Source organism: Micropterus salmoides, unplaced genomic scaffold (assembly GCF_014851395.1).
Source record: "Micropterus salmoides isolate LMB-PRFRI ecotype aquatic unplaced genomic scaffold, ASM1485139v1 Ms_hic_scaffold_1155, whole genome shotgun sequence".
Classification (NCBI taxonomy): Eukaryota; Metazoa; Chordata; class Actinopteri; order Centrarchiformes; family Centrarchidae; genus Micropterus; species Micropterus salmoides.
Window position 1 is genome coordinate 17,585 of NW_024040214.1, and position 21,197 is coordinate 38,781.

At 43.1% G+C, this 21,197-nt stretch overlaps 1 pseudogene; it reads left to right on the forward strand.

The window, feature by feature from the left end:
* Positions 1-328: 328 nt before the first annotated feature.
* Positions 329-19,569, forward strand: LOC119898470 (annotated as a pseudogene).
* The last annotated feature ends 1,628 nt before the right edge of the window (positions 19,570-21,197 follow it).

The following is a 21,197-nucleotide window of genomic DNA, read 5'->3' on the forward strand; positions in this document are numbered from 1 at the left end:
GACATACAGGGAACAGTTGCTTTTGAGGAGTTTGCAGAGGATGTTGCTGCTGATACTGCTGGAGGTGATAGACCAAAGATTTTTATGGATTAAACAATTGTAATGTGACCATGACAAGATGTAAAGACTGCTGACAGTGTTTGGAAGAGGATCACTGTGACTAACCTACTGTACTGCTGCAACTGCTGCCAATAAACACACACACACACACACACACACACCCACACACACACACGTATACAATCTCTCTTGATTTCCTTTAAAGGGAGAGGGGAGGAGCAGCACTGATCAGGTGGTTCAGAAAGCTGAGAAGTTCAGTCATTTAGACTCCATGTTGTTTGGACATAGCAGAAGGAGGACAAGTGAAGGCTGAGTCAGGGTGAGTGTTAATCCAACATTTTTATTATTTATGATCAAGGGTCAGTTTTCTCCCTGTGGACTGTAGAGGAAAGAAATAACAGTTTACCTATCGAGATGTATCCGTACAGTACACATGGAGTGAGTAGTGGTGCAATATAAAATGATTCTGTAATGGGAGCGTTATTTGATAGGGGATCAGAATACGCTACCCCAGAAATTATGTTATAATATAATTAAAAAACAGAATATGTCATAATACTGTGAGAGTTATAACTTCATGGGATTGGAAAAGGGAACACATAAGGTAGCATTTTTCGACAAGGCAGCATAGATCAGAACACCAGCCGAAGAGAGGACATGGCGAAGGAGGTGGTGGAACTAAAATGCAGCATGACAGAGCAAGATGAGGAGGTGGGTTAGTGGGGTATTTATGAAAGTCTCAGGAGTAATGTGATTGTACGTGAGGTCCTGCTCCTGAAACTCAGCTAATTAGCTCCACTTATTGAATCGTATATTCATCTCATATGAAAGATTCAGGCAAAACGAAAGAAAAAAAATATGACACAATAGATATATGGGGTATAACAGAACAAGCAACAACGGCATTAAAGAAAATATTTCAATCTTTAACAGTTTGAATTTCATTGCTTTAGGGGAGAGCCGGGACGATTGAAACACTTTTCAGATATACATCATTTTAAAATTTAACGCGAAATCATTTGTTGTTGTCATCAACAACTCACGTGTGTGTTCTATCAATCCCAGGTGTTATCTTGTTAAAATGTGGAACGACTTCAGTACAATTACACTTTGAAGGAAAGTTGCGCGTTGTTTCATGCGTCCCTGCAGGGTGGTGGATGGCACAATGGATAAGACAAGTGCTTTTGGTGCGAGAGACTCGGGTTCAATTCCTCACTATGACCGATCTGCCTATATGTCCCTGAGCAAGACACTTAACCCTTAGTTGCTCCCGAGGCCTGGGACCTCTGACATGTATAGCAATTGTAAGCAGCTTTGGATAAAAGCTTCAGATAAATGTAATGTTACTGGGTGGGACGGAAGAAACACAACATTAAATAGTTTAAGTTATTCTTGTTTTTATTTAGAAAGCTTGACACTGCCCTTCTTTGCATACTCATTATGTCCTTTTTCTTAATAAAAAAATAGTATAAATATAACTTAGCTAGCTAACTAGAATATTCAACAGCTAATGCACATTTGGATCAGATATTGGCTGCTCTTTTTATCTACATGTGCAGCTTGTTTTCCTGGTCCAGCCTGCAGCCTGGTGGACTCTGCCCCCCTCCATATCTAGATAAGGTAGAATGGCTGCGTGCCTGACGTTTCACTAGCTTCTAAACTGTAAAACTTGACATTTAAAACTTCAGGATATGTGAAAGTACTAACTAATCATTTATGTGATCACGACCATGGCACATGGAACAATAAACACAACTCGTCATTAAAAAAAAAAGATCGTTTGAGTGAATTTACTTTCTGTTCTTTCATATAACTCCGTGAATGTGTGACGTATCCACCTGATTTTTCCCTGTTCTGTTAAGTACTGTGGACTGTATGTGCTGAGGTAGTTTGGCATATCAGACATGTATGGTCTCCAATTTCTTTTGGGCGGTGCGGCTTTTGTCTGTAAACAGGAGATGGTTTCAGCCCTCAGTCTGATGAGGTGAGATTTAAATCATCAATCCCTTTACAAAATGACAGCAACATATAGTCCCAATTACAACTGTCATCACAGGATTCTACTGTTGGAATGACCTGCAGATATAATAAACACAATGCTCTGGTTGATAATACAGCCTAATAATTTGATGTCAGCAGCTGTTTGCACTCCTTTTGTCACGATTATAGCAGATGCATTGGTGTGATAGGCCACCAACACAACTAATTATTTTATTTAGACCAGCACCTGCATGGACATTCACTGGTCACTGTAGCTTTCCAGGTGAATTCTTAAACGATTCCATTCGCTCAGTAAAGTGACAGCAAATATTGTGGTACAAAACAAAAAAAACTGCAGTAATAAACTAGACAGCACAGACAGATAAAAACATAATTAATATTTTAGCTTCTATAATCCATGTTTAGACGCTCTGATGGAGCTCAGGATTGATCAGGAGGACGGCTGCTTTGCTTCAAACAGTTTCACTGTATAAACCTGGACTGTGTGTCAGACTGTTTGGATGTGTAGAAGAACACAGAACATGAATTAATATTAGATCCTGACCGATCTTGTCCACGTGTCGGGACCCAGACAAATTGCACATCAACTCCAGCTCTTTGTATTCTCAGCATTATTGTACATATTTCAATCAATAGATCATCTCTTACTGTCTTTTTGGAATTCAAACTATACAGGGCTGCAGTGGAGTCTGAACAAATGACAACTCTCTCAGGCCTCACCTCTTCTATCCACTGTAACCCTAAAATAATAGCAACCATTTCTGCTGTAGATACAGATAATTTATCTTTAAGTCCTTTACATATAACTACATCAAACTCAGGTATGTATGCTCCTGATCCTGCATGTTCAGTCCCTGGATCTTTTGATCCGTCAGTAAATAATAGCATTTAATTATAAGAATTCCTCTTCACATGATCTTGAACCAAATATCCAATATTATCCACATTACTTTCACACCATTCTTTCGTCTTCTCTAGAAGCTTCAAGTCCACATTGGGCACAGGAAATATCCACTGAGGAACATTACCCCATTCAGTATTTGGTCCGTATTCTATGTTGTTTAATCCGTATTCTTCTGCTACTGCATTAATATTCCAGCCAAATGCTTTACCTTTCCGTTGTTGTGTATATTCCCAACAGTCACACAGAACCTTTGTTGCAGGTTTTTCCTCTCCAGATCTTTATAACTTGACCCAATATGCTAAAGACAACTTAGAACGTCTCAAATATAATGGCAATTCATCAGCTTCTACCAACAGTGCATTAGTAGGGGTTGTATTCACTGCACCTAAACTGAGTCTTAGAGCTCTGAACTGTAGTCTGTCTAGTTTTTCTAAAATACTCTTATCTGCTGCTCCATATACCATCCATAATCAATACACGATCGTATTAAGGCCCTATAAATATCTAGTAGTTTATCTGCTCCCCATTAGTAACCAGAAACTGACCTTATGAGATTCAGTACCTTTTTTACATTTTGTTTCAACCAGTTTAACATGATTCCTCCATACACATTTCTCATCAAACCACAATCCTAGATACTTGAACTCTTTCACTCTTTCCATATTTTGTCCATACAATTTAAGCTGTGTGTTATTAATATTTCTGTTTCTGGTAAAGAACATATGGCTATATATCTTAAATCCCAAATCATATGACCATTTTCAACTTTTAATACAGCACTCTGTATGCTATTAGTCACATGTCTAATTTTTTTCCCTCTTTTCCATAAAGCCCCATCATCTGCATAAAATGATGACCCAATATCTATATCAACATGTAGAAAAAGGTCATTTATCATGATGTTAAATAAAATAGGGCTTAGAGCACTCCCTTGAGGAATACCATTTTCAATTTCAAAATCCTCCGACACAGCATCTCCAACTTTAACATGGAAAGTTCGGTTAGACAGGAAGTCTTCCGCCAGTACCCACTTCATGTATTTTTATCAGTAGTCCTTCTCTCCACATTGAATCATAAGCTTTCTCAATATCAAAATATACAATAGCCATGACCTTTCATACTAACTGCCTTTTCTGCCTCATTGCTAACTTTAACTAAAGCGTCTACCGTAGATCTTCCTTTACGAAATCCACTTTGGTATTTGTTTAGCAGTCCTCTTTGCTCTAAATAATATTACAATCTACAGACAATTATCTTTTCCATCCATTTACACAAGCGTGATGTTAAGGCTTTAGGTCTGTAGTTTCCTGCATTAGTTGTGTCTTTACCAGGTTTACCAGAAGGTACTATCAGAGCACTTTTCCAACTATCAGGTATTACACCTTCTCTCCATATCTTATTGAACAGTTTTAGTATAATTTCCAAGACTTCTTTTGGTAATTGTCTAAACATAGCATAGCATAGTTGATCTTGTCCTGGAGCTGTATTTTCACTTCCCTCTAGGACCATTTTTAACTCATGTAATGAAAAGTCCATGTCAAGTGCCGATTCATCACTATCTTTTTTCTAAGTTACATCACTATTTGTTCTTAAAATATCCTTTTCCCGTTGTTTATGTATTTCATCTAAATGGCTCCCACTATGTATATTTGCAAACGTCTTACCTAATAGCTCAGCTTTCTCCTTATTTGTAATTGACAGGTGTTCTCCATCTATCAGCACTGGGATTTTAACAGATTTTATTTTCCCACTCATCTCAACAAATGTCACCCAATTTAACTTCTCTACCAATGGAGGAGCAGAATTGCCTCCATGCATTCTTCTTGGATGACTTAATTATTTGCGTGCCATAGCCCTCTTTGATAGTCAACCAGGTTATCTTGGCTCAAATGCTTTCTTAAAATTCAGAATGCGTGATTTCTGTCTTTTATGGCATTTTTACATTCATCGTTCCACCATGGAACTATTTTCTTTTTCTCATTCATGGTGCTCTTGCAGGTTGTTGCAGCACTAATAATCATGGAAGTCACTGCTACTGCGCAGCTCTTTACATCACCCTCCATCGATATTCTTTCAGTATACTCAGTACAAAGTTCTCTGAATTTTTCCCCAGTTACCTTTATGAAAACACCATCTCTGTATTACATAACCATCCTGAACATACATATCAGAGTTCATGGAACACAATATTGGAAAGTGATCACTCCCTATGTTGCTATTCTTTACATTCCATTCACATAAATTACTTTTTATAGTAGTGTGTGAGGAGATTTTATTTCTTTGAATGTTGTTTCGTTTTAGGGATTTTTAATTTGGCTTTGATTTCAGGAAAACTATTGACATAACATTCTAACCATAGAGATTTCCTGATAGTGGTTTGGGTTATTTTGATCCAGAGGTGGTGACGTATAATAGGTGGCTCATTTTAATCACATTACATGTACTATTAAGTGTGTTATTTGGGTTTTATTTTGTTATATTGGCGTGTTGAAGTGTTTATTTATACCCCCTTTTATAAGATCCACACTGTAGAACTATAGACGGCAGACACTCTTTACCAATAGTTTTCCACTCATAAACGAAACTCTCCTCTCGCATTGTGTTTTAAGTATTATTGGTCGTACTATTTTAAGTTGCTCAAAGGATCGATCTAACGAGGAGCGTGGAGCAAAGGGAACAGGGTTTCCCTCCTCTCTAGCCCGAAGTGCAGAACAAAAGACGCGCTCTTGTAACTACCGGGCCCAGGTGGCTCCAACAACTGATGATTTTAACCACGCCTTCTGACATCTGCAACACATGATACAAAGAGACAGACATCCCAGCAGCCGAAAGATGGGGGATGCCACAGCCGTCCCTCTCTGGTAACATTTACCAGAGAAGAGCTCTTAAACATTGGACTTTCAACTGCTCATACCATTCCACCGCTCCTTAATGAACCCGGAACTTTCTCGGAGTTATTAGTTGGATGAGCAGCCACTCTGTTTGGGATCCTCCGGAGACGCCAAAGGGGAAAACGAGCAGGCGCACTGGTTAAGCTGAGACAGCTGGGTTTTTGCACTGCGCTCCCTTCAGTCCACCTGGCGAATGTCCGCTCTGGCCGACAAAATTAATTAACTGCTTCTCCTTAACAGAACTAACTCTGACTTCTGCAGATCTGCAGCCCTCTGTTTCACCGAATCCTGGTTCGCCCCACACATCCCGGACAGCACACTTTATCTACCGGGATTTAATCTCATCCGTGCGGATCGCGAAAGGGAGCTCACGGGAAAAACACGGGGAGGCGGACTCTGCTTCTATATAAACGAAGGTTGGTGCACAGATGTCACAGTGTTGAAAAAATCATGCAGCCCTCACTTAGAGACATTATTTATAAACTGTAAACCTTTTTATTCACTGCGGGAGTTTTCCTCGTTTGTTCTGGTCGCCGTCTACATTCCACCTCAGGCCTGTGTTAGTGAGGCGTTACTACACCTGGCCGACCAGATAACTAATGTGGAGAAAAAACATCCAGACTCCCTGTTCATTGTTCTTGGGGACTTTAACAAAGCAAACCTCAGTCATGAACTTCCAAAATACAGACAGCATATTAGAGACACTAACACACTGGACCACTGCTACACTACATTAAAGGACGCCTATCGCTCTGTTCCCCGTGCTGCCTTGGGACTCTCTGATCACTGTCTGGTTCATCTTATCCCGACACACAGGCAAAAACTGAAATCTGCTAAACCTGTTGTAAAGAGTATGAAAAGATGGACCAACGAGTCAAAGTTGGAGTTACAGGCCTGCTTTGACTGCACTGACTGGAGTGTTTTTGAGGCTTCAGCCACTGACCTGGACGAACTAACTGACTCTGTGACATCTTTCATCAGTTTTTGTGAGGACAAGTGTGTGCCGACTAAAACCTTCCGCACATACAACAACCAAAAACCCTGGTTCACAGCGAAGCTTAGGCAGCTTCATCAGACCAAAGAGGAGGCCTTCAGAAGTGGGGATAGAGTCCTGTACAACCAGGCCAGGAACACTCTGAGTAAAGAGATCAAAGCTAAAAAGAGGAGCTACGCTGAAAAGCTAAATAACAGCTTTACAGCCAACAATCCTGCGTCAGTGTGGAGAGGCCTGCGGACACTCACAAACTACACGAGACCATCACCCAACACTGCTGGTACTCAACAACTGGCAGACGAGCTGAATGGCTTTTATTGTAGGTTTGAAAAGCCCACAGTCACACCACTCCCCTGCTCCAACACCATCTTCAAACAACCACTTTCCCCCTCTGACACGCTGCCACCCCACTCTCTGACCCCTCTTCTGCACTCAAGATCTGTAAAGGATGTGAGCCACCTCTTTCAAAGGCAGAAGATCAGGAAGGCTCCTGGACCTGAAGGTGTGTCACCATCCTGCCTGTAAATCTGTGCAGACCAGCTGACCCCCATCTTCACATAAATCTTCAACAGATCACTGGAGCTGTGTGAAGTTCCCTCCTGCTTCAAACGCTCCACAATCATCCCGGTCCCCAAGAAACCCTCCATCTCTGGACTAAATGACTACAGGCCTGTCGCCCTGACATTTGTAGTCATGAAATCCTTTGAAAGACAGGTGTTGGCCCACCTGAAGGACATTACAGGCCCCTTGCTGGACCCCCTGCAGTTTGCCTACAGGGCTAACAGGTCAGTAGATGATGCTGTCAACTTGGGACTGCATTACATCTTGCAACACCTCAACTCTCCAGGGACATATGCAAGGATCCTGTTCATGGACTTCAGCTTGGCGTTCAACACCATCATTCCAGACATCCTCAGCACCAAACTCACCCAGCTCACTGTGCCAGCCTCCACCTGTCAGTGGTTCACAAACTTCCTGACTGACAGGAGTCAGCAGGTGAGGCTGCTCTTCTCCCTCTACACCAACAACTGCACCTCAGGAGACCCATCTGTCAAACTCCTGAAGTTTGCTGAAGACACAACGGTCATCGGCCTCATCTGGGACGGTGATGAGTCGGCCTTCAGACGGGAGGTTGATCAGCTGGCTCACTGGTGTGGCCAGAACAACCTGGAGCTTAACACGCTCAAAACTGTGGAGATGACCATGTACTCCAAGAAACAGCCCTGTGTCTGCTGTGGAATTCTTCAGGTTTCTGGGATCCACTATATCCCAGGACCTGAAGTGGGAGCCCAACATGGACACCATCATCAAGAAGGCCCAGCAGAGGATGCACTTCCTGCGCCAGCTCAGGAAGCTCAACCTGCCTAAAGAGCTGCTGATCCACTTCTACAAAGCCATCATCCAGTCTGTCCTCCGCATGTCCATCACTGTCTGGTTTGGATCTGCCACCAAAAAGGACAGGAGCAGACTACAACGACAGTCAGGATTGCAGAAAAAATCATCGGTGCCAACCTGCCCTCCATTCAGGACAGGATCCATCTCACCCCGGACACAACCTGTTCCAGCTTCTCCCATCTGGTAGGCACAACAGAGCAAAAACCCAAAACCGCCAAAACCAACAGACACAACAGTTTCTTCCCACAAGCCATCACTCTGATGAACAGCTGATTTCTGACTCACAGTGTCAGGAACAACTCCTGTTCAATAACCCAGTAACTCTGTCTTTAATCAGCAACCTGTCTACTGGTTACCACTTATTACTTAGTCACCATTCTCTATTTCAGTGCTGTTCACATTGTTATATTGTCATGTTGTATATACTGTACACCAATTCACCTACCTCAAGTCATAACTCCTGCACAAAATACTTACAAAAAACTTATTTATTCCAGCATCCTTTGCACTACGCTCCATCGCACTGTGTACATGTGTACATGTATTGTGTACCTGTATATCACATCCACCTCCGACATGTACATAAAAATTATAATAATAATTTTACTCCTGCATCCTTTCTACTCACTAACTGCGCTATTTGTCAATATGTCTATATTGTCTTAGTTCATAGTGTGTATATTAGTGTTGTCTATACTGTAGTCTGTCTGATTTTATTTTATTATTGTGTTATTGTATTTTTGTTTGAGTAAGCACATCGTGAGCAATGTACAATCCTGAGTCAAATTCCTCGTATGTGTACACATACCTGGCAATAAAGCTGATTCTGACTCTTATTCTGGAAAAACCTTGTCTCTGATCTTTTATGTGGTCTTACCTGTGCTAGTGGGAATCCCAGGGTTGGTAATAACTAATCAATTTCACATTTAAACTCTTTGGGTGAAAGTCCCAAGGTGGCGTTGTTGATCTCTTAATTATCAATTTGGGCTGAGTCCTCCATTGGGCCCGGTTACATTTACTCATTTGACATACACTTTTATCCAAAGCAACAGTTACACTAGTAATGATCGCAGAAGGCCTATCTATTGAGTATTGACCTGATTGATTTTCGGGTTTTGAAAAATTTGGAACCTGGATCTTATAGAACCAGGTCTCGATCCCCATCCCTAGACTTGACTATTAAACTAGCTCCTCCTCTTAATCTCTTTTCACCAGTTTGTTTTCCTCGTCTTTATGTTGTACGGCTTGTATGCACAACATATTTGCCTCAACACCCTCTGAAGTGCATAAGATGAGTGATTGTGTGGAGGAAGGGGAGGAGAAAGCAGAGTCTGCAGTATCCAGCTGTCTGTCTATAAAGAGTGACCAGTCCAAGGATCCTCCACCACAGTTCAGTAATGAACCTGGACCCTCAGACACTCAGTAAGGGAACTGCCAGTTACTTTCTAACCACCAAATTATCAGTAATGGCAGTATACTGTATCTACTGTAATTCACATGAAATTAATTAAAACATCTTGGTGTTTGCAGAGGTCGGTACCACACCCAGAAAGCAGAGTCTGCAGTATCCAGCTGTCTGTCTATAAAGAGTGACCAGTCCAAGGATCCTCCACCACAGTTCAGTAATGAACCTGGACCCTCACACACAAAGTAAGAGAACTGCTACTAACTTTGGTTTATATAATTACTGTTGTGATTGGATTGGCCAAAATCTAAGACATTGTTTTCTATTTTACGGATAGATAAGCTACACAAATGTGGGATTTATATTCTACTTTAATTTAAGTATTTCATATTGTACATGTATATCTATGAAGGAAAAGGCTCCATTGATGAGGACTGTCTTTTAGACTAACTATCTCAGAGAATCTCAGTTCAGTTCAATTAAATATCATTTATATAGCGCCAATCATTTATCTCATAGCGCTTTTCATAAAACAGCAGGTCTAGACCGTACTCTGTGATATTATTTACAGAAACCCAAGGCAAGGAAAAACTTTCTTTTAAGAGGCAGAAACCTCGAGCAGAACCACGGCTCAGGGTGTGCGGCCATCTGCCTCGACCGGTTGGGGGTGAGAGAGAGAGTGAGAAAGGGCGAGAGTAAGAGATGTGATGTAAATTTTAATGTTAATGATAATAATAACAACTAGAACTGCAAGCAGTTGTAAGCGGGGTCCAAGCCTCCCAGCGCAAGCCGCCCTCTCGCCCCACAGAGGGTGCGCGAGTCGACCCAGGCGCCCTGCTGTGGCTCGGGGGGCCCATGGAGAATAAACGGCCAGAGTTTGAAATTAAAGGGACTTGCGGGTATGGAGATATAAAATGAGTGGATGTCTATGGGAGCATTATTTGATATATAATAGCCCCACCTAGAGGCCAATTGACACTAAATTTTGCACAGCTCATCAGGGGGACATACCACATAAGGTTGTCAAGTTTGGTATTGATCGTCCATTCTAAGATATGACATCACATTGTGTTTTTACCATTTCTCGCAAGGATTTGTTAGCTTATAATTGTAATAGTTTTTGGCGTTTCGATCTGGGGAGCCTGCGTCAGCTTGGTCCAGAGGTCTTCCGTGCAAAGTTTGGTGCCGATCGGACGTGTCGCTTTGGAGGAGTTAATTAAAATAGGTGTTTCAGTTGTCTCAATTTTGCTAAACGAATACGTCATCGCACAGAGGCGATTCCTATACCATCCCCCAAACACGTAGACATAAGGTTTATGAATGTGCGATGTAATGGTGCGTAGTTATGAGGCAAAATGTACATTGATTCAGAATCCCATTGAAATGAATGGGATTTTCCCACTGTATTTCAGCTTTGATTGTAGCGCCACCTATAAGCCGAATTGCAAACACTTTTCCAGGTGTCATCAGGAGCCCATGGGGAACAATTGACCCCAATTTGGTATCAATTGGACTTGTGGTTATGGATTGGTTATGGTATAAAATGCATGTAAGTCAATTTTTTTTTCTGCAATAACAGCACCACCTATGGTCATATTTGGGTTAACTATGGTCCATGGAGTCAGGGGACCATCCTGAACAATTCGGCTCAACTTTTATGTCAATGCGACTTGTGGTCGTGGTATAGAGGAACCAATATTTTGTGTTAGAGATATATGTTTAGACTGCTTTGCTTCCCTCAATCTTTACCAACTAACTTCAATCATTTCTTCATCTAAACCATCAACCTGCCTCTTAGACCTCATCCCGACTATCAACAGGCTATGTACCACAGTACTTTACAGTAGCTGTAATTAAACCTCTTCTGAAAAAGCCCAAACTTGATCCAGATGTTTTAGCCAACTATAGACCTATATCTAACCTTCCATTTCTCTCTAAGATTCTGGAGAAAGCAGTTGCTAAACAGCTGTGTGACTTTCTACATAGCAATAGTTTATTTGAGGATTTTCAGTCAGGATTTAGAGCTCATCATAGCACAGAGACAGCACTGGTGAAAATTACTAACGACCTCCTTATTGCATCAGACAAATGACTTGTCTCTATACTGGTTTTTATTAGATCTTAGTGCTGCATTTGATACCATTGACCATCAGATCCTATTACAGAGACTGGAACATTTCATTGGCATTAAAGGAACCGTTCTAAGCTGGTGTAAGTCCTATTTATCAGTAGTGTTGTGTTGTTCAAAAAACGTTTCGTTCATTTGACCTAATCTTGTATGTGACTCAGGAGGAACGGGTTGTCTCAGTGAGTAATTCGTTCATTTTCACGCATGCGTGAATAGTCTTGGACTCTTACGTTCACTCGTTACACTAGCGTGTCCCGAGCGCCAAGACGGCGGGAAAACAGCGCCTGTTGCCTGAGCCGCCACAAGGGAGGGGACCTCGGTCAGGCTCTCAGGGGGCTGTGGGCGAGAGCGCTGCCTCGCGTCCCGGTTTGGTTGAGGGGGACTACGGGAAGCGACGCTTCGCTTCTGGCTTCGGCAGTAGGAGCTAGACGAGAGCTGAGCTCGTCTCTCTTCAGCCGTCGCCGTCCTGGACCCAGACCGGCGGGGGAGATATTGCTCAGACGCCTCTCCCTGCGTTTCAGCGTGCTGAAACCTGCTGATGACAGCATCCACCGCCTCACCAAACAGGCCAGTAGGATAGAGGGGCACATCCAGGAGAAAAGCCTTCTCCTTCCCCTGGATGCCCGAGAGGTTGAGCCACAGATGGTGCTCCGCTGCCATGGAGCAGCCAATGCTTGGTAACACGGAGCATTTAAGTCCGTAGCTCAGTCAAGTCCTCCTCAGAGGGACCTCCCCCTAGGTCATAGTCTTGAGAAGATCGGCCTGGTACGCTTGCAAGATGGCCATAGTGTGCATGCTTGCACCAGCTCGACCCGCTGCCATGTAGGCCTTGCCCACCAAAGCGGATGTTTTCGTCCTACACAGCTCGGTGGGGAGCGCCGACATCTGTAAGAATGAAGTGACGGTGGGAGAAAGATAGCTTGCGAGCGCTTCCTCCCCCCAAGGCATCGTTCCGTAGCCGTGCTGCTTAGTTTCTGTCACGCTGCTGTAGTCCAGCAGAGGGGACATAGTCAGCCGTGCAGAGCAGCTTTTTTTATTTTTTTTATTTGGTCTGTTCCATTATTTACATAACTCGTTGTGCAAATCAGGAAAGAACGCGGGGGTGGCGCTCGGGCTGCAGAAAAGCTCATAGAGGTTACTGCCGGCCCGCGGCTCCTGCCCCGCCTCTCATAGCTGGGCGTGGTCTGATGACGTCGGCCCGGCTCCTGGAAGTCATCCTCCATGATGCTAAGTCTAGCACATCTAGCTCCTCAGAATCAGACTGTGCAAGTCTCTCCAAACTCATACCTCGGGTGGGAGAATCCGAGAAGCCGAGAAGCAGACTCCCGAACGGGGAAGAGAGGAGGCGGAGTCAGCAGACGAGGAACGGGAAAAAGCCTCGGCAGTCCCGATGTCCTTGGAGACCTAACGCTGGGCACCCCATGACTGAAGCCGTTGCGCCGCCTCAGCGACCGCCGGCCGTCGAGCCACGGGGAGAGCGCATCCGGCCATCTTCGGAAAAGAGAGCCGTACGGGACCTCAGCACCCTCAGGGGCAGGGCCTCGCAATGGCCGCAAGCAGCCCCCTCGAGAGCTGCCTGGGCATGCGCCATCCCCAGACAGGAAACACACAGGGCATGAGTGTCTCCAGCCGTGATGTAGCGCGGCATGGAAAGACACACTGCCTGAACTGCTCACCAGCCATCTCTTCTGCTTCTCCTTCCAGGTAATTTCGTCTTGTGGTAGCTTCTTCTGAGTAGTCTCAAACATGCCAGAGTGCCTGCTGAATAGAAAAAAGATAATGTGTCCGGTGTGCTGGTGTGCTTATATACGCCTCCAGTTACGCCGTCACACGCTACCGTTCTAGCAACGCCAATAGGATTGGAGTAGTTTCATTCATGATTTCAGCCCTGCCACGCCCAGAGGCGTTCCCATAGTGTCGTCACCGACGCAGTTCGAGTTCCCTCGAAGGGGAACAGGTGGCACATTTATAAGGAAGACTATCTGTCACACCGTGGGCGTGTCTGTTCAGTTGTTGTTTTCAGTCAGTCATGTTATTTATAGTCTGTTTAGTATCTGTCTTATTGTTTTGGGTTCTGTCCTGTGTCCAGTATCAGTTATATAGTCTGTTGTGTTTTGAGTTTCTTGTTTAGAATTATTGTTTTGTCATTTCAGTATCTGTAATTTAGTCGGGTTTGGTTCCATGTCTTTGTTCCCTGTCCTGTGCCTTAGTTCATGTCATAGTATTTGCTTCTAGGTCTTTCTCTGCATCATTTTGGTTTAGTCTACTCTGTACTCTGTGTTCTAGTTCTGTGTTCTCGTTTAGGGTTTGTCTGTTTACATGGGTTTCTGTTATTGTCTGAGTTAGTTTCTTGTCTGGTATTTTGTTACATGTGCCTGCCTGTCAGATGTTCCTCTGCCTGCTTGTCGGTTCTGTGTTTTGAGTTCCTGTTGGATTCTTGTCTTATGTCCTTGGTCTTTTGTACCCTGTATGTCTGTTTATATGTATTCATATTTCGGTTGGTATTTGTCTGCGGGCTTGTTGGTAGTTCTGTTAGTTTGGGCCTGTTTGGTATCTGTCTGTGTGCTGTCATTATTAGTATCACCTGTTTGTGCTCCCGCCGTCCTCGTTAACCAGTGTTTAAATGTGTATGACTTCTGTTCAGCTGTTGCTGGTTCATTGTATGTTCATCCACTGCTGTGTGTCTTGCTTGCCTGCCTCTGCAACCTCGTTTGTTGGGTTATCCTTTTGTTCTGTCTTCCCCTGGATCATTTGTTATGGACTGTGTTTTTGCTGCTCTGCAGACAACCTTAGTTTGGACTCTGCTGTAAGTTTAGTTCCTTTTGAGTTAAAGAAATACCCAGAAACTGTACCTGCTCTGCCTCTGTGTCCTGCGTTTGGGTCTTAAAACCTGTTCCCGCCAGCACACACGTCAAACTGTGACACTATCACCTTCATCAAGGAGGGAGCCAGGCCCTACGCAACAAGGGCATCAGAGAAGTCCACCCTCCTGCAAGCTGCCAGCTCCTGGGAAATGAGAGTCAATGTTGGAAGGAAACTGCAGTACCTCGAGGTGGTCCACACAGCTCTTTGCCTGTTGTTGCCTTGTTCTGTGGTCAGCCAAAGACCATAAAATCATACTTATCAAGCTGACCATGCCGTGGGAAGAGGTCTGTGAGGAGGCACATGAAAGGAAGGCCTTGAAGTATCAGCCTCTAATCTAGTAGTGCAAAGCCAAGGGGTGGCAGGCATGGCTGTTCCCTGTAGAATTACGATGCAGGAAGCACCCAACAGGTGTATCCTGCAAAGTTATTAAAAGTTATTAATATAAATTGAAATAACTATGATGTCTAAACTGAGTATTCTCCCTCTATCTCCCCAGAAAGAAAAACAGAATAAGTGTTTCTGTGGAGGAGCAGCCATCCTGCTGTGCTTTGTGTCAGGACGTCCTGAAGGATCCAGTCTCTACCAGCTGTGAACACTGGTTCTGCAGATCGTGCATCACCTCATACTGGGACCAGTCTGCTTCACCAGGAGACTCCTCCTGTCCCCAGTGTGGAGAAAGATCCAGAAAGAGAGCTGGACTGCAGACAGCCAGTCAGAGCAGCTCTGTGCAAAGTAAGAGTGGACATCTGTCAGATGATGTCGTCATGTCTGAAAACAGGATTTCTGTTTAATAACAGGGACATTTGTTTTTTGAATATTATCATGAATTCAAAAACATTTTTATTTATCTGGATTCTTGCTCTCTGTTTAGTCTCTCTCTTCTCTTTCAGCAGATAGTGGTCTGCAGGAAGTTTTAGATGCACATAAGGTCAATGTGAGGAGGAGATGTGAACGTGTGACTGAAGGAAGTGATGAAACAAGAAGTGGAACCCTCCTCAACAGGATCTACACTGAGCTCTACATCACAGAGGGACAGAGTGAAGAGGTTAATACCCAACATGAGGTGAGGCAGCTTGAGACTGCTTCAAAGATGGAGACCCTCCATGACACTCCAATCAAGTGCCACGACATCTTTAAAGCCTTACCTGACCAACAGAGACACATCAGAGTGGTTCTGACCAACGGCGTCGCTGGCGTTGGAAAAACCTTCTCAGTGCAGAAGTTCACTCTGGACTGGGCAGAGGGCTTGGAAAACCAAGATGTCAGTCTGCTGGTTCTGCTCTCATTCAGGGAGCTAAACTTGATCAAATATGAGCAGTACAGTCTTCTCACGCTGCTCCATGTTTTCCATCCAACATTACAGAAGGTCCCAGCAGAGAAGCTCGCTGTCTGTAAACTGTTGTTCATCTTTGACGGCCTGGATGAAAGCAGACTTTCATTGGATTTCCACAACAATGAGGTTGTGTCTGATGTCACACAGAAGTCATCAGTCAACTTGCTGCTGACAAGCCTCATCAAGGGGAATCTGCTTCCCTCGGCTCTCGTCTGGATAACTTCCCGACCTGCAGCAGCCAATCAGATCCCTCCTTCATGTGTTGACAGGTTAACAGAAGTACGAGGCTTCACTGACGCCCAGAAGGAGGAGTACTTCAGGAGGAGAGTCAGTGATGAAGAGCTGTCCAGCAGAATCATCTCACACATCAAGACCTCCAGGAGCCTCCACATCATGTGTCTAATCCCAGTCTTCTGCTGGATCACTGCTACAGTTCTGGAGCACATGTTGACTACAGACCAGAGAGGAGAGCTGCCCAAGACCCTGACTGACCTGTACTCACACTTCCTGCTGGTTCAGACAAAGAGGAAGAAGCAGAAGTATGATGAGGGACATGAGACGAGTCCACTGGAGCTGACGGAGGCTGACAGGAGGGTTCTTCTGAAGCTGGGGAGGCTGGCGTTTGAACATCTGGAGAAAGGAAACATCATGTTCTACCAAGAAGACCTGGATCAGTGTGGTCTTGATGTCGCAGAGGCCTTGGTGTATTCAGGTGTTTGTACAGAGATCTTCAAAAGAGAGAGTGTGATCTTCCAGAAAACAGTCTACTGCTTTGTTCATCTGAGTGTTCAGGAGTTTCTGGCTGCAGTCTACATGTTCCACTGTTACACCAACAGGAACACAGAGGTACTGGAGGACTTCCTAAAAGACTACAACTACAGGGATACAAAACCAAAGTCTTTGCTCAAGAATATTTTTAAGTATCTTCGAAACGAAGTTGGCCCATCCCTGGATGTCTTTCTGATGGGAGCCATGATGAAATCCCTTGAAACTAAAATGGCCATCTTGACCTCTTTGTTCGCTTCCTTCATGGCCTCTCTTTGGAGTCTAATCAAAGACTCTTAGGAGGCCTGCTGGGTCAGACAGACAACAGTCCAGAAATCATCCAGAGAGTCATAAGTAACTTAAAGGTGACGAACAGTGATAAGATCTCTCCTGACAGAAGCATCAACATCTTCCACTGTCTGATGGAGATAAACGACCACTCAGTACATCAGGAGATCCAAGAGTTCCTGAAGTCAGAGAACAGATCAGAGAAGAAACTCTCTGAGATCCACTGCTCAGCTCTGGCCTACATGCTGCAGATGTCAGAGGAGGTTCTGGATGAGTTGGACCTGATGAAGTACAACACATCAGACCAGGGACGACAGAGACTGATTCCAGCTGTGAGGAACTGCAGAAAGGCTATGTAAGTCAAACTGTGACTAAGATTATAAATCAGTTTAGCCTTTCACGCATGGTGTCCACATTTGTGGACAGTTATTTTAACTCCAGTTTGAGTTACTATATCATGGTTATGTTCTCCCAAGTCATTTGAGGACAGTGTAACAGTGGTTTCCAAATATTTGTTGCTTTGATGTACAGTAAAGTATTAACAGGTTTATGTTAAATTTAAAATAAAATGTAGTTTTTATACACCAAAAACCAACTGTCCACGTATTTGGACGTCATGCAACAGTGGAGTGAGATCTGTTCAAATTTTTCAAAGATTTGATAAGTTGTATTATAATAAAACAAACATTTAACAAATATATGAACAGTATTAACAATGCAAATGTACATATTACAGCATTAAATTACAGCAGCTTTTGACTGTTGTGCAGCCTTTACATGAAATAAGTATTATACTCACCAACTGTAAAGAAATCAGTTTTAACTACAGCTATGTAATATGTTACATGTTGGATGTTATGGTAAAACTGATATGATTCAACATGAAGTTAGATTTAGTTTATTGCAATAAATAAAGTTATTGCAAAGTTGTTTTTTGGCACACATGTTCTTGAGGTGTAAATTGTTTTATTTGATAGCTATCAAGTTAATCAGAATCCGCTTTAATGGCCAGGTAGGGGTACACATACTAGGAATTTGACTTTGGATGACTCGTACATACGACCGTAAACAAACAAGTGTAAACATAAGGCTCAGCAAGGAGCAGACACAATGTGCAGATTACACATACACAATAACTAACTCCGAAAGTCCACTTGCGCCACATTATGGCTATGCCATTGTTTTGTTCCGTCCTTAGCCCGGTGTCAACGTCCACTGTAAGCATCAGTGACTTGTTGTTAATTTGTCATTTTTGTGCTTCTACTACCTTCTTTCCAGCTCTCTGTGACCCGGTTTTGTTTCGTCGTCTGCAGGCTGCATATCTACAGGGAGCATTTCAGAATCGGAGCGTTTTACTGCCAGATTTTTCTGACATGTTAAGATTTTGTTGATTTGGTAATCAGTGCTTGCTTTTGTCCTTCTACTATGATTAGATAAGCTACGTAGTTAAATGGTTTCCTTTTTTTGTCTGTTTTAATTGTTTATTGTTGTTCTACAATCAAGAATCTGCGCAGATTGTTTTATTTAGAAAATTGATGGGATTCTTTTTGCTGTTCTGTGTCTGACTTCCTGCCTGTTTCAATTTGCTCTGTGCTGCTTGACGCGGCTTCCGTCAAACATAGACAACCTATTTTCTGTGGAGCAGAGCAGAGAGCCGCATCTGGGACACGTCTGGGACGCGCTGCGGCCCTGCCTGGTAGACTCACAAGCATTGACAAGAATGGCTGCAATTTGCTCCTGCAACCGCATCGCAGCTGTAACGCGACACAGGCAGATTCAGTGGACTTTGCGGGTAAAACAGCAACATTTGTAGGCAGCAAGACCGCAAGCCCAGGGCTCCAGACTAACTTTTCCACTGGTAGCACTGGTGCTGCTAACTTTCTCAGTACATGATTTGGCAGCAGCTCCCCAGGAACCAGATTAATAATTTAATAATAATTAATTAAATTTCACAGAATATAACTCGGGTAAAACGAACTTAATAATAACAAAATTGACAAAGATAGTTAACTAATTTGTGCACCCAAATAGATAAATGATGTCAAATAGCTAATAAAATGTGTGTCCAGTCTTATATTTCGTTTTATATGTAATGTGCTCAAAACAAATTAGTTACCACCGTGAGTTGTTGTTGTTTCCATGATCAATCACAATGATCCACAATAACACAAAGACAAAGTCACTCTACCTATTTTAGAGAAAAGCTCATTGATTAGGATTTAGTAATGTTGAGCTACACATTTAAAACCTGAACACATCTGATTGATTATAAATACATTTTTATCTCTATTTATTCTTTATTCAGATTGAGTTCCTGCAGGTTGTCAGAGATCAGCTGTGCTTCTGTGGCCTCAGCTCTGAAGTCCAACCCCTCCCATCTGAGAGAGCTGCAGCTGAGTGGAAACAAGCTACAGGATTCAGTAGTGAAGCTGTTGTGTGGTTTTCTGGAGAGTCCAGACTGTAGACTGGAGACTCTGAGGTCAGAAACCATTTTTTACTTCTGTACTGAGATTGATATGATTTGAAAGTTGTGGTAACACTAAACTACAGACATAAGGCTGATATAATAGTGAGCCACACTTATCTTAATTTAATAATCTTAATGCTAAAGTCTATTTTGTTTTTAAGTGGTTTAGTCCATTGACCTGGCAGAGCAATGTAGAGCTACACATTTAAAACCTTTTAATATAACAAAAAACATCTACATTGGATAATTCACTCTGAACCTCTTAGGGCCCTATCTTGCACTTGGCGCAAAGCGGTACAAAGTGCAATGCCAATGTGATTGCTATTTTCCAACTGATGCAGTTGTCATTTTCATGCCCAGCGCCCACGTTGTTTAAATAGCAAATGCACTTGCGCTATTCTGTGCACCCATGCGAGAACTGGCCTTAAAATGAGGTGTGGTTATGTGGTTGGGGTGGTGATGGCGCAATGATGTGAGAGACCCGGGTTCAATTCCCCACTGTGATACATCCACCAATTTGTCCCGGAGTAAGACACTTAACCCCTAGTTGCTCCAGAGTGCAACATCTGATATATAGCAATTGTTAGACACTTTGGATAAAAGCATCAGCTAAATGAGTGTTGATGTAATGATTGTGAACTGAAATGTAATGCGTGGTCAGGCAAATTGTTGGTGCATTACTCTTGAGGCAGAAGAAAGCAATTGCGCTATTGACAAAAAACAGTTCTAAAGTCAATGGCACAGTATTTCACTGTTCTTTTGTTTTTTGGGGGGCACATTACTCCAATGGTAAAAGAGATGCTGTGTGCATTTGCGCACAAGGCACAGCAGCGTAACTTCATTGATTTACTAAAATCTCCCGACACACCAACAGGATCGATCAGGCTCTAATGTTAATTCATGCCCTGCGTTCTTCTTCACATCCAAAGGTCTCACACACAGTCCAGGTCTATACAGTGAAACTGTCAATAGTAAAGCAGCCAGATCAATCATGAGCTCCATCAGAGCGTCTAAACTATTTCAGAAGCTAAAATTTTAATTCTGTTTCCTCTGGAGGGTTTCCTCTGTCCTGTCACGTTTATAACTACAGTTTTTTTGTTTTGCTGCTTAAATGCTTCACCATGTTTGCTGTGACTTTACTGCGCCCATGGAAACGTTTAAAATGACTGACAGCAACCTCTCTAATCATGAAAGTTAAGGGAGAAAAAGAGGGGAGAGGAAGGTTAGAGAAGAGGGGTTGAGAGAGGGAATTTGAAAATAAGAAGAGAGAAACGGTGGGGGGGAGCAAATCAGAAGATGTGGAGGAGGATCCATCTCATTAAAAAGATATGAACCATTAAAACATTATTACACAACGGCCAACAGAGATTTGTGAAATTCAAAGCTATCCAGGATCCAACAGTCAGCTACCAGCTCACGACTGAACACACTGGATTCATGCATGGAATTTGGTTCTCTGAAGTGTTTCAAATGTACCTCAGTTCCTTTAAGGTTTAAAGCATAGATCAGTCCAAAGAGGTAGGCAAACGCTGTTGGCAGGTCAGGGAGATCTTGAATGATGATGTCTTCTTCTATGACAACACAAATGTTTGCGACACTTGCAGAAGCTGAATCATCATCCAACACAGTGAGGATGCCCACAATAAGCTCTTTAGTCTGCTCTTCTGGGTCAGCTGCCTTGTGATGAAAGGAAACATAATA